The 13,956-nt window shown below is 44.9% G+C and overlaps 1 protein-coding gene and 1 long non-coding RNA gene across 13 annotated transcripts in view; one reads left to right on the top strand and one right to left on the bottom strand.

The window, feature by feature from the left end:
* The window catches only part of MEIS1 (Meis homeobox 1), a 129,433-nt gene extending 128,702 nt beyond the window's left edge, over window positions 1-731 (top strand). For all 12 annotated transcript variants that reach the window (XM_005287244.5, XM_042857190.2, XM_005287243.5 and 9 more), the window contains one exon: window positions 1-731. This exon is cut by the window's left edge and continues 786 nt beyond it. The gene's annotated coding sequence lies outside the window, so the exon portion shown is untranslated.
* The window catches only part of LOC122174367 (uncharacterized), a 7,053-nt gene extending 223 nt beyond the window's left edge, over window positions 1-6,830 (bottom strand). The window contains exons 1-2 of the long non-coding RNA XR_006176081.2: window positions 5,189-6,830; window positions 1-2,859 (exon numbers count right to left, since the gene is read on the bottom strand). The exon at window positions 1-2,859 is cut by the window's left edge and continues 223 nt beyond it. This is a non-coding gene — a long non-coding RNA (uncharacterized LOC122174367). The remainder of the gene's footprint in view (window positions 2,860-5,188) is intronic.
* Between the last annotated feature and the right edge of the window lie 7,126 nt (window positions 6,831-13,956).

Raw genomic sequence — 13,956 nt, 5'->3', positions numbered from 1 at the left:
TTCTTTCTCTCTCCCTCTCTCTAGCCTGGGGCGTGAATTTGCATGTCTAATTCATTTACTCACCATATTTGAATTGGTCTGAACAGATGTAAATCGGGAAGGATGGGAAAAACTGCAGTCATCAACAATGATTAATCAGCTGTTGCAGGCAGTGTCTTAAGGAGACTGGTAGGAGGAAGCATGGAAACCAAAAGGCAGTGTATTTGAAGCCTAATTGTCACATCAGAGCATCATTGTCCCCATTCAGCCACACTTATACATCACTTCCTGTTTTATGCAGCTCAAAACATGGAACTGAAGATTTATTTTTAATATGTTGACTTTATTTCTGGGCAAAGCATCAGTCGTGTGCATTTTTCCATAGTCCCATCATGGAGCGTTTATGTATACATTGTAAATAAATTTTGTGCAAAAAGGACTGGAAAAATGAACTGTATTATTGCAATTTTTTGTAAAAGTAGCAGTTTGGTATGAGTTGGCATGCATACAGATTTACTAAGTGGGATAAGCTAATTATACTTTTTGTTGTGGTTAAACAAATGCTTGTTGATAGCCTTTTTCTATCAAGAAACCAAGAAGCTAATTATTATTAATAATAATCAATGCACACTGAGTCTTAGAGTTTCTGATTGAAACAGTTTGGATTGTATAATAACTCAAAGCCCAGTTGTAGTAGTTTGAGTGCAGTAATGAAATCTGAATCTAAAATAAAAACAAATTATTTTTTGTCATGCTGACTCCACTGCTTGAAAAATTTGTTTGCTGCCCCCCAAATTTGTAGTGATTCTCTAGTAATATGTGAAACCAGCATCTGCAAGATTAAACTTTAAAAAGATTTACCTATAATTGCTATTTAAATATCAAACTCGTAGTACGTTATTTAAAAGTAATGCTACACTCTATATAAAGAAACTCTCTTAAAGGTTACACTGCAAATTGTCAGAATAACTGTTGCCTATTAGCAAACTTAACATCCAAGAACATTAACTGCAGAATAGTGGATGAACATTTTAAATATTATCTCCCCCTGAATTACATCTCTAATACCTTATTTACATTACTTGAATCACTGACAGATTAAACTTTCTTGAACTGAGTGTATTTAGAAAAAAAAATTAAAACCTTGCCTGAGATAAGTGTGTATTTGTAAGTAAACGAACTACTCAAACTAAGGATGATAGACTTTTAAAATCTAATGCTCATAAATAAGTCTTGTGCTCTGATTGGCTGAAGACTGATCATTAACCAATTTTCCAGTACAGCTGTACTTTCTGCACTGCAGCCAGCTAGTTAAATAGTACAAAATAACATGTTTAGGCTGCAGTACCTTATAATTTTCTTTAAATATAATCGCAGTTATAAAAAGTGTTTCCCAAGGGTAAGGAAAATATACAAATATTTTAATTAAGACAAATTCGTAAAAAAAAAAAAAAAAAACCCTCTAGCTGTGATTGCTTGGTAAACAAAAGGTAGCATCTGACTGGCTAAAGCTCTGAAGTCTGCCATTCAAGTAGATGTCACCCCATAAACCCGCCCTGAACAATTCTATTTTCCATTTGAAAAGAGGAACCAGTTGTTTGGTGGGTTTACTAGGTGATATTTGATTGACTGGCTTACCTGCTGGAGCAGTCCTGTGCCCTCTCACCTTTTGTTTATTGGAGTGTGCTTCAGAAGTCTCCCTTCTAAATACACCTCCCTTTTATGACATTAAAATAAGCCTTTAGCCGTAAACCCCACCCCACCCCCACTTCCCCCCCGGAGCAGGATTTTTTTTTAAAAAACCCAAATCTAGAAGGGAGAGCAGCGTTCAGTCTGCAAATAGTCCTCTGGATGGGAATAATTCCCTCCTGATAGGTGGTTACTAGCAGTTAATGGCCATTTGTTTACTTTTTCCATTAAATAATAAATGTGTTTTAAAACTACTACTAACCATCCATTTCTCCCCCACTGCTTACAGTCAGGTCCCAGCCCAAGACTCCATGGGGCTGATTCTCCACTTACTCCGGAGGGGTTTTACGCTTGTGTAACTCTCTTGACTTTTTCCGATCTACACCAGGGCCAAGGAGTGGAGAATCAGACCCATTGGATGAATAGTGTGCATGGGGGTGGTTAAGAAGGGGGTTAGCTGGGGAGTATTAGGGCAGCCGAGAGTCAGGCTGGTTCCTGGATTCTAGTGAATTAGGAAAATCAATCAGTGGATATCTTCCCCCCCCCCCCCCCCCGCTTTTTAAAGGGCCACTCTCCCGAGGAGATTGCACATTTCTGATCCTGCCTTGTGAGTTTATAATAAGGCCAGTTCTGTGCCAAAATGGGAACGCTCGGAGCGGGGTTTGCTGCTGCTTTTCTGTGTTCTCTCTCTTTTTTTAATGTTTCCTAAAAGACAAAAACAAACCGCCCTGCAGCAAACAAAGAGCACACGCGTTTGTGCCTTTCTTCGGGGTGGGGAGAAGACTCACAAAAGGCTCCTTCCTTAATATGACTTTTGGAGGGGGGGGGGAAAGGTTGGTACACTTCGTATTAAAAACACTCTTCTATCCCGAGACATTTAATCAGCTGTAATTATAACACATTCCAAATGAAGAATATGCTTGACAGTATTTTTATTGTTATTGTTCATCGCATGATCTTAGGCGGCTTTGGGGGCACAGGAAAGAGAAGTAAACGGGTTACAAATAGGGAATTATCCCTCGTTTAGCATTAAAATTCATTTAGATAAAATTGCCACAAACATGTAAATGGGGAGATTAGTTCCCCCTCACGCCTTATTGCACTCTCTCAATAGCTCCGTTTTACACGTTGGGAATTCCGTCTTCGCAGGCTGCTAGCTGTTTCCTAGCTACCCCATATTCAAAGCAAAGGCTGCAAGAGGGGGGGGGGGAGGAGAGAAAAGGGGGGGAGAGAAAGTTTTGGCAACCAGTCTGCAATTCATCCGCCGCGATCTGCCCTAACAGAGGGGGAAACAAATATCTGGGGAGGCTTTATCTCCCCCCCTCCCCCGCCCTGCGTGGACAGGCCAACGCGGTACTTTCCAGCAGGCAGGCAAGCTGGGTTGTGTTTAGGTTGGAAGCACCAAGTGATCGGGACCGTAGCTGTGAGTGTGGGTGCGCGCCTAGCCACAGACCTGTGTGTGTGTGTGTGTGTTCTCCGCACCTCGCGCGGGAGATTGGCAGCGATCCGGGGGACAGCAAGAGGGGGACCGCGCTGGTGCGTTTTAAAAACAAAACCACGCAAGTCTCCGGCCGGGCTGAGTGAGAACAGCCCAGCGGTGTCCTCCTCCTCCCGCGCCCTCGCTGTCTCTGCAGAGCCCGAGGAGGAGGAATGGCAGCTTCGACTGCCATCTTTTGGGGGTTTGGGAAAATGACTCGGTTCCCCCGGTCGCTCCGCTTCTCCTGCCGCCAGAGACGGGCTCCCTGCTTCAACCGTGGATGTGGAAAGAATTCGCCCTACAATGAGTGACTCACAATTTCAAATGGGAATCGCTTAGCGGATTAGAGACGCGTGGAAGTGTAGGGGGGGGTCTGAGACCCACTCGGGGGATCCCCCCTGCAACCAGGCAGGTTTTGTCTCCCTTTGCCAAGAAGGGGGGACCCCTCTCCTCAGCGCGTGTGTCTGGGTTTGGGGGGGGGGAGAGAGGCGGTCGCACCCCACTGCAGCGGATCCCCTGGACCCAGAGCCCCCGGTGCCAGCCGGGCCCGTCTCTCTCCCCTCCTGGGCTCGCACTGGGGACGGGGCCGTGTGCTCCGCTCAGCTGAGCGGCATCAGAAGCAAGAGAGCAAAAAAACCAAACCAAAACAAACAAAAACCCACCATTTGTCCCTTGCAAAGTGATTTGGGAGAGCGGCTGGGGATCGCCTTAAATCTGTGAGTTCAGCCTACCTGGCGGGGGGGAGAAGCCGCGGCCATGAACTCTAAGGCCATGTGCTTCATTTGACTTTTTTTTTTAGCTCAAGCGGGGCCCCCGCGGCTTCAGTAAGCGGCGCTGTGATGCTCCGCGTCCGCATCCCCCAGCACCGTCAGCCCCTCTCCCCTGAGCAGCGGCGCACGTGCGGGGGGGAGCCCAGGTTGTGCGGGGGAGTTTGCTGCTGGGGGTGTTCTCAGCGAGCCGGGGGGGGGGGGGCTGCTGCTGCTGCAGGGCTGGGGGGCAGCCTCCTCCTCCTGTCTGGGCATGCCTGGCCCGGGGGCGGCCTCTCGGCCCGCCGCTAGGTGCCAGCCGCCGCGCGGGTCCCCCTCCGGGGCGGTCTTGTCACCCAAGGACGCTCTGGGCGCAGCGATCGCAGCTGGCCGCTGGCGAGAACCGGGCAGCGTCTCTTCCCCCTTCCTACGCGTCCCAGGCCCCATCCCGACAGCCCCGTCCGGGGGGGCGGGGGAAGGAGAAGAGACAACAAAAATAGAGCCAGCTAGTTACATGAGCCCAGGAGCAAAACTCTCCAGCCAGCTTTTTAGCTGAGGTGGGGGGCTGGGGCTTCCGCATGGAGCGATGCCTTTCAGTGGGGCTTTATTTACCTAGGGACGCCTTGTCCGGATCATAACTATTTAAGGAGCAATAATTTGTGCCCGCGGAGAAGTACATTTATGTAAACACGTGTAACTTCGTTGGGGGTGGGGGTGTCTGGGCTTTGGGGGGTCAGAGTTGCAGAGGAGATGCCAACAAGTATTTTTGTAGGAAGGGATTGGGCCTTTTGCTGTTTGCTCAGAAAGGACGCTTGGGACTGAAATGAAATATATTATATTATAGCTCTAGCCCTGGGAGGGGTGCGTTAGTTTGCGAGGGAAACAGCAGAGGAGTAAGAAGGTAGTTTGAGCTATGACGTTGTCACTCTCTCTCTGCACTGACTTCGCTTCGCCCCTCGAGAGAAGTGAGAGCCCTGGAGGAAAAAAAGACTTTACTTTTAAAGTCAGTCTAATATCGATCGCCTTAATTCCCCTCTTCAGCCACCTCCAACCCCGGCAGACACAGCCCTCCCCTAAAGGGGGACCGGGGGAAAGGGTCTTGCTATGATCTGATTCTCTGCGGACAGTTGTACAGAGAACAGCGTGTGTCTAGAGGAGAGCAAATAAAGGCAGTTACAGCCACCGAGGAGCGAAACGCCTTTTATTTTACATTTCAGTGGTGGGCCAAGTGATCCTTCCCTAGTGTCAAAAGGATGTTGGGATCTTCAGGATGAAGCGGGGGAGGGCATCTTCTTACCTTTATTCCTGTTTCCTGGAGTGTGGGCAGCCGCTTTGTGTGGGAAGGAAGCCCCTGCCAGGGGTGTGTGTGTGTGTGGCTGGAGCCCGTCCAGCGGAGTGAAACCCAGAGGGAGCCTTTGCATTCACTCCCAAAAGCCCCCGAAGGGAGCTGAGCGGGCGAGCTCCTGTTCCCACCATCCCAAGGCAAAGGGGTTCGCTGCTCTTTCCCAGCCCCATACTGACATGCTTGGGACAGCAGCCAGCCACGGGGACGCAGGGAAAAGTAGTGGCACATTTGGGAGCCAGTGTCCGTGTTTTTATTCTTCACAAGGCACCATCTTGCCTTTAAATCCACCAGGGCTGGGCCATCTATCACCATATGTTCCATCTACTCGCTGCCCTCCTGAACTCGCCTGGAAAAATGCTGTGTATTTACCTGGCTCCATGACCTTGTTATGTTGCCTGAGAAAAATACCTATTTGCTTCCCTTGGTTTTGGCTAGTTGGAGCCCTCATAGGACCACGCTTATTGGGCTCGGTAGAAAGCTCTGTTAGGGACACAAAACAAGCTAACAAAGTCCTCAGACTGTAGACAAACGCCACTTAAGGCGAGGGAAGGTGGCAGAGTGAAGCGTTGGGACTGAGAGACAGCATATTCCTACTCATAAATGTGAGGTCTGCTTTTGCTTGGCTTCCCGAGATTCTTGCATGAAAGTAGTTAATCAACTCTGGGCAGCCAGCTTTCTATTTGATGTAGCGGACAGAGAAAAATCTGCCTGGTCTTTACTGCGTGGAATAACTTAAATGTCTGTGTGGCAGCTGCTTCTAAAGCCGAAACTAAACTCTTTGGAAGAAGGGGGGACGAGTGAAAGGCGAAAGAAAGACTTCATTTTTTCCCCTTTGGTGCCATTTTGGATGTCAGCTGTTTCCTTGGTGACTGTGTTCAGCCCCCAAAGCCCCTGGGCTCCTGGATTGTTAGGAGGGAAAAAAAGCCGGCTATTTCGGCACCATCATTTATCACTGTCACCGCATAATGATTCCCCTTGCAGCTCCTTATTGATGTTTGTAATTGCATTATCTCATAAGGGGTGGGGGTGATCACTGAAACCGAGCCATACATTCTGGGGTCAGAGGCTGCCAAAGTCCGGGTTGTCCCGTTTTAATACAAGTACTCATTAGCTTTAGGACTGCATGCAGATATATATATATAATCTCTGAGCTGGTGCTGACCCTGTAGGGCAGCCCAACGCTTGTCTAAAAGACCGCGGTTTGTGTAACCTTTTGCAGAAATGCTAGACCAAGTACCTGTCTCGCATCTCAACGAAATGAGCGGTAGCCACTGATTGGGGAGGGGTTTTTCCCCGCACGGGGATCAGATGTAAATTCTGAATAAGTATCGGGGAATCTCCCCCATCTTTCCCTTCAAAGTGGGACCAACAGCTCTCTCCACTCTATCGAAGGCATGGGACCGTATGGAGAACTCGACCAAGAACATATCTGTGGGCGCATTCACCAGCGTCACTACTTTAAAACAACCAGCGTTAACCCCCACTTTTCTCTCCGGCACTCCAGTTTCATTAATACGAGCTGAAAAATTGGAGTGATCAGCATCATCGTCTTCTTGTTAGAGCGCTTCGTTTTAGGTAGGTGACGGGTGCAGGGGTTGGTAAGCAGAGGAATGCAACATAAAATAAAATAAAATAGCCCATGCAACCCCAAATAAAACAAATCACCCCTCCCAGAACAAATCAATGGCACGTTTTGCATTTGAAATAAGCCAGCAGCTCCGCTGACCCCAAGTGAAGTTCATTTGTCGATTCAAGAGAGTATTTAAGTAGCGAAGAGGGATGACACGCTAACATTGTGGCGAGTTTGTGTAAGCTTAGGGAACTTAAGTCAGCGTGTTGCGGAGAGCTAAATGGGGGGGGGGGGGGGAATACAAAGAGGGAGGGTAAAGTTCCCAGCGTAATTTTAAACTAAATGCGTTATTGGACTGTGACAGGGATATCTAAAAAGTGAAAACTTGATTTGTTTAGCCAGAGGCGGGGAAGGAGACAGATCCAATTTAGTGTGCCACGTTTAAGTAAGAGGTTGAGGTTCTAAAACCTATCCTCTGCATGAAATTAGCTTTTTATTTTAATTTGGGGGAAGTAGAGAATGGTAAGCTAACGTCGATCACCTCGTACATAAAGAGAAAGAGTAACACTATTCAAAATAAAACGTGACCAGAGAAGGATCCCCTCCAACCCTTTGGTATCACACCACCCCAAAAAGATTACCAACGAAGTAAAGATTAACACCCCCCACACCCCGCCCCGTAATACAAAATTAAGTCCATGCTTTGCCTTCTAAAGTTAAAAGAATTATTTGTAGCTACATTATTGGAGAATAATCATATCAATACTTAACCAAACCCATCTATGGAATATTGTATTAGAGTCCATATAAGTTAAGAAACAAAATAGAAATTTTCAAATAGCTATTTCAATGAGATCACACTGATATAAGGAAACAGAAATATTCTATACCGATAAGGACAGATCGTTTAACTGGATTTGCGATGCATTTACTTTTGTTCATTTGCTACATCTTTGAATGAGCGTTGTTCCTTGATTTTGGAAATTACACAATCTTCTAAGAAACTCGTCTGGAACTAATATATTGATTGTATACGTCAAATTTCTTTTTTGTTCACTATATTTTTAATTTCGCGAACTGATTTTTTTTTTTGCAGCAGTGCGACTCAGTGCTAGAATTATATATGTAAATAAAGGCCAGTTGTTTCCTTTCTCATAAACATTCACATGTTATTTCACTTTTAAAGTAAAAGAAACCGCAACTGCTAGGTAGTAGGGTTAATATACTCCCTTCAAATCCCCATGTGAACTTATCAAACTTCGCTTTTTTTGTTTCTTTTTCTTTCTTTTATTATAGTTTGCAATCTGGAGCTACATACTTTTTTTTAAAATAGTGCTTTAGACCACGGTTAAAATAGGGAAAAATTAGTCTCGTTTCAGAAATTATTTATTTATAGTACGAATATGATTAAAACGTTAACACACACACACATAAACTGAAGCTGCAAAAAAAGGAGGAAAAAACAACAACAACCCACCGTGATTTACGATTATTAAATCTTTGATTGCCATGTTAATGTTTCTTTTTCTACCTTTCATTTGCATTTTAATCTATCGAATCTTTACTATTTTGCTGCTTCCTAGTCGAGTGATTGATTACAGATCTCAAAGAAAAAAAATACCAAGCTTTGCAGGCGACCTTATATCTCTTCCCCCCGCCCCCTTTTTGCTGGTTAGATTTCTGAACCTTCCTCAGCAATGTTAATGCAAGCAGGACAAATTAATTATGCTCTTTTAAATGTCAAAGGTATAAATAAAAATGTGTTTTGCCCCCCTCCCTGGTCCCAAATGTGAGTACTTTTCCACCCCGCTTGTTTTAAAAGCGAGAAGGAATCATCCCGGTAAAATACAATTTAAAAAACAACCAGGCGCAGCATCGTGACTGTAAACAAATATGAGGGCAGATGGACTGTCCTTGTTGGTTAAAAAAATAAACTAAAATAGGCAGCGCGAGGAGTTGAAGAGCGCAGCCCTAGGTTTTCCTGGCAGGGTTTTAGCGTGGGATCTGGAGTTGGTAGCTCACACAAGCCTGGCTGGGATGGTTATTAGGACAATTTGTTGACAGGCCCGCAGGAAAGACAAAAGGAAGAGAGGCAGCCTCTCGCCTGTTTCTTTTCTTTCCTGGGCTAACCTGTCTGCTGCCCCTTTGTCTGTCCCCCCCTCAGAGGAGGGCGGCATCCTTTGGTCAGGATCCTTTTGTTGCTGGTGTGTGGGTGGTAGGTGGTGGGTTTGCTGGGACTAGCTGAGGGCGGGTGGAGTAGGATGCACCGTGCTTCCCAGCTGTCCCTGGGCTGGATGGAACAATTCCCCATCGCTGGGAGGCTGGGACCTGGCAATCCAGCCCTTAAGGGTCCCGCCGCAAAGAGGGGCTGTCGGGGAGGGGGGATCCCACACATAAGTGCTGACAGGGGGAGGGAGATGAGCATTAGGAGGAGAGGAGGTAACCTGGACAGACTTTGTAGGCTGTGGAGGGAAGCCCCCCAGAAAGGGAGAGGCTGGCATCCGGGTGGCATGCCAAAGCGAGCTCATCAGAGACTCGCATCCCTCGGGAAGATGCCGGCGCTGGGCTGCTTCCCCAGGGACTGATCCCGCATCATGACAAGCGCTTCTTCCTGCCCATTCATACATAGCCTGAGCATTGTCTCCACCGGCTGGGATCCTCACCCGCGCCTTGCGGTGCAAGAGGGAGGCTCCCTCGCAGGCTGGATAGGAAACAGCTCAGAGTGCAATCAGGGATCTCACTGTTGGGATTTGATTGCCCAGGCTTCTTCCTTCCACTAAATGGAGCTGGTATCATACAGTACGTGCAGAGTGGCTGGAGATCTGTATGTCTCTGACACCGGCACGTAAGCGATGCATCACTCCAAGCCACGGTGGCCCTTGGACAAGAGTTTCCAACCAGTGTAGCTTGTCACCTGGAGGTAAAACGGCTGGGGTTCGAGATCCCCCTTCCTCTTGCCTACGCACACAGCCAGAGACTGGCTCACGTGGGACGACAAAAGCTTTAGGACATGAAAAATACCAGTCGGGGTTGAGAGGCAGATCCGGGCAGCGAGGGGAGGGCAATCGGAAAGTCTAAACAGGAAAACTTACTGCGATCACCCAGGCTAGAACTGAACGGAGCGGTCTGAATCTCCACGTGTGAAGACAGATCCTTGCGGACAAGTGGGAAGACAGGGCTGGAATGATTTAAAGGCAAAGGGATGGCAGATTATTAAGAAAGTAATAGTAAGGTGTCCCCTGCACTACAGTTTTATTGTGGGGTAGTAACTACTGGATTTATATATTGCCGAGGCTCTATAATAAAGATAATGACCGCAACCTCAAGATAAATGCTTACGCCCAGAGCTGGTCAATTCTTTTTTATTTAAGAGAGTGATCCTGAAAGGTGAAAGTCAGCTTCTCCCCACCACAAAGATCCGTCTTGGTTTCCCATCACATTAGAAACATGACATGCAAATAAATATGTAGTTTCGGGTTTGGTACGGGCGGGATTTATTTCAGGCAAAGGAAGGGGGGGACCCCCCCAGAGACTGAATTCCTTGAGCAGCTGCTCGGTGCGCTCTGCCCCCACCTTCGCTTTCACGCGAGCAAGAGCATCAGCAGCTGAAAGCATTAAGGTGTCATGTCTGAACTCCTTGTTTGTTGATAGATAGGGGCGAGGAAAACAACGTGAAAACCGCCCCCCCCCCCGAGGCTGCTGGCTGGAGACTGTGTGGAGCATTCCTATTGGAAAGGGTGAAAGTGCCCTAAAGGAGGGCGTTTCATTACTGCCTCCCATGCTGAAGCTGACAATAGTGAGGTGTAGTGTATTTTTGACCTATTAAAAGCACTTGCAGAAGTCCACCCGCGTTTTTTTTTTTCCCCCGCTCGCCTCATACCCTCAGCACCTGGCTTGGTTAGGAAGGAGGCTGCACCTCAGTGTAAAGGCTCGGTGCCTTTTCTACCCCAAGAAGTCCCCTAACCAGGTGGAGGAATTAAGGCTGACCTTGACAGATGATTGCCAAGGTCAGATCAGAGTAGGCTGCCTCAGGTGTCAGCATAGGCTCAGCTCCTCTCCACCTGATGTGATCTGATCCAATAATAGTCACTGTGTTAGCCTCTAATGAGGCACCCGGTGAGAGCTTATCGGCCCCCACCTGCTCTTTGCGGTAATACCAACAGATCCTGAGATGCCAAAATGCAGTCAACATCCTCTTCCCATTTTCTCTCTTATGTTCAGAGAGATAGGATTTCAGCCCCACAATAACCACTTATATTCTGGGCTTCCTTTGATCCATGTATGTCCAGGAAAAGCACCTGACAGTGAACTGTGACGGGGGAAAAAGGACAGAGGAGGAGAGAATAGACTCCCACAATTTGGTGGTTTGTGTGAGGGATGAGATGATGAGGTTGAAAAGTGAGAACAATCCTCTTCAATCTTTTACAATATCAGTGTCATTCAACGCTACTTTGCATTTAACCAGAATATCCGTTTCCGTGATTTCCATAAGCATATACATTATAATTTTCACATCCTTCAGTATTAATCATTCTGCTCCGCATTATGTGTATATCTGAAAGTCTGATCTTACTAGTGAAGCACATTAACTTTACATTGTTGCTCACAATAAAAGTAGGATGCACTAAATTCCCTTTCCAACATCATCTGAAATGACACACACACAATATACCGTTGCCCACTGCATAAAAAGAAAACAATGACATGCATTCTGCTCCCAGCATGACAAGTTGTCTGTCTCACTTCAAAGGACTATAACCTAATTGTTTCCAGAGTTTAAAAAGTAATTAAGCTATATTAGAGAAATTTAAATAAAAACAGTTTTCTTCACACTGGGTCACTCATCTTTTTATTCACAAAATGGGCACCCCATCCTTTTAAAAATAGAGATATTTATTTTAAAAAAAATCTTACGTTTACATGAAAAATGTGAACAGATTTAGTTTTTAAAAGGGTATGGGCAAAGTGGAGGTAATTATGTATAATTAATGCTGAAGGGAAAATGAACACATAATAGGTTCCAAAGATTAAACCATCTGTAACTATCAAGAGAACTTTAAAAGTTTTTTAAAACTAAATCTAATTCCTTTAGCAAAGGATTTTTAAAGGAAAAAAGTAGCATATATGTTAGAGTTTAATATATTTGTTTATTCTGATTTTTTAGTCTCATTCCATAGAATGTTTAAAAATGTTAAACCTACAGTTTTGAAGGTCATTCAGAGTGAAAGAATTGATTAATAACTTCAACCACTATATTAATGTTTGTAACGCTTTGTTTTAGTGCTGGCTTTCCATTTTTGATTACAGTATAACAAAGTTATGTTACTAAGAAATTCTAAAATGAAGTATAGAGCATTTCCCTCACCTTTATACTTTCCTTGATGTACATTTATTTCAACTTATAATATATTTCAAATTCTAGTTAATAAACCTTTGGACCAAATTTTGTTCAGAATTACTCACATGGCAGAAAATAGTCCTTTAAATTCAACTCATTCTCAGCCATACTTAGAACATTTAACAAAGAGGGAATATGATTTTAAATATACATGTTCCTTATTGAATCTATCACAAAAGTAAAAACAATGCTTTTGTATTTTAGTAATCATTTTAAGATAGACATTTATCGGTAATTTTATAGTTCAGGAAAACTGCTTTGAAGCATTACATTTATATAGAATTAGTCATAGTGTCTATGCAATGATATATTTTATACATAGTTAGTCTTCTTTTATAAATCCTTACTAATGAAAATTTATTTAAAATTGATGGGACAGCTCATGTGATGAACTTGTCACATGAACGGATGTTTGCAGGATCAGGCCCTGTGTAAAATACACACTTTATTATGGAGGTAATGATCTAATCAGGATTGAAACCTGCAACTACTGCATTCTTCCATTCACCCGTTAGATTAAAATACATTTGCTCATCTCAGTCATAACTTACTTATGGTTCTAAAGAAAGTCTAGGATGATGGACAAAGTTTCTTAGATCAATCTATGGAATTTTGCTTACTTCTGCAGTGGGGAAAATATTTTGTATGAAGAACACTCAATTTGGTAATCCAAGGAGAGTTTTTTTCTTCATTCAGCCAAAATCTTATATAATTTAGTATTTATCTCCGAGGCAACTCTTTGAACTGATTTTTATTTTGATGCATTTTTGTACTCAGAGAGTGAAATGCACAATGCTGTAGAGGGCCTATGCACCCCTTTAACCTCCCAAATTCATACCCATATCCTTCCCTAATACAGAGGCCAAACGATTGAGCTGTGATCTGGGAGTTTCTCCAGGGCCAGAGGAGGGAGAAGGAATCGTCCCACACCCCAGGTCACAGAGCCGCAGTGGCTCTGCTCTGCAATTGCTAGACTAATTTTAGTCCTAGAAGAGCTTTTCTTCCCTGCTTGCTCCCCTGACTACATGGAGGAGGACCAGTTGATGGATCCACACAAGCCTAGGGCTTCACCCAGGAGCTTTCCCAGACCTGTGCACACATCCCTGCTGTACAGAAATCAAGAGTGAGTTTGTGGGTATAGCTTCCGGGGAAGGTCTCTAAATCCTACCTCCTTGGACTAAAGTGATTGTAAAGCCCAGTGTAGGTGTATGGGGGGATTTTACTCATATCAAATCTATGTTTTCTAATATTACAAACAAGGGTCATAAAATCTGCCGACAGTGACTAGGTAATCAGGGCAAATCCCTCCCTGACATCATACAACTATGCCCAACTTTAGAACTGGCTTTAATACATGTAAGCTGGTTGACTTCTCCCCAGCTTTGAACAGCAGCTACACACACGCTGTATTTAGTCCAAACTTACCTCCTTCCTCTGGTTTGACTTTATTGGGGTCTCAAATGACAAAAAACAAAAAACCATAAAACTCAGCCTAGGATTTCTTCCCAAATTTAGCTAGTCCTTAATTTTCTTTGTAGGGACTTCTGTCCTAAATCTCAGTTCCTCTGCCAACCCTCTCCTCCCCACTCACCTGTTTGTATCCTGAATGGAGTCACAATGAGTCAGTGTGGTTTTAATACCTGCCAACAAGGTAGCTCAACAGAAGAACCTTGCCATCTTCTTACACACGTCCCCTCCCACTGCCTTGGGATGTACTCATTGTCATCTAGCCCTCTGTAACCAACTGAGGAT

Source organism: Chrysemys picta, chromosome 3 (assembly GCF_011386835.1).
Source record: "Chrysemys picta bellii isolate R12L10 chromosome 3, ASM1138683v2, whole genome shotgun sequence".
Classification (NCBI taxonomy): domain Eukaryota; kingdom Metazoa; phylum Chordata; order Testudines; family Emydidae; genus Chrysemys; species Chrysemys picta.
The sequence above is the reverse complement of the archived record's forward strand: the minus strand, read 5'-3'. Positions and strand labels throughout refer to the sequence as shown.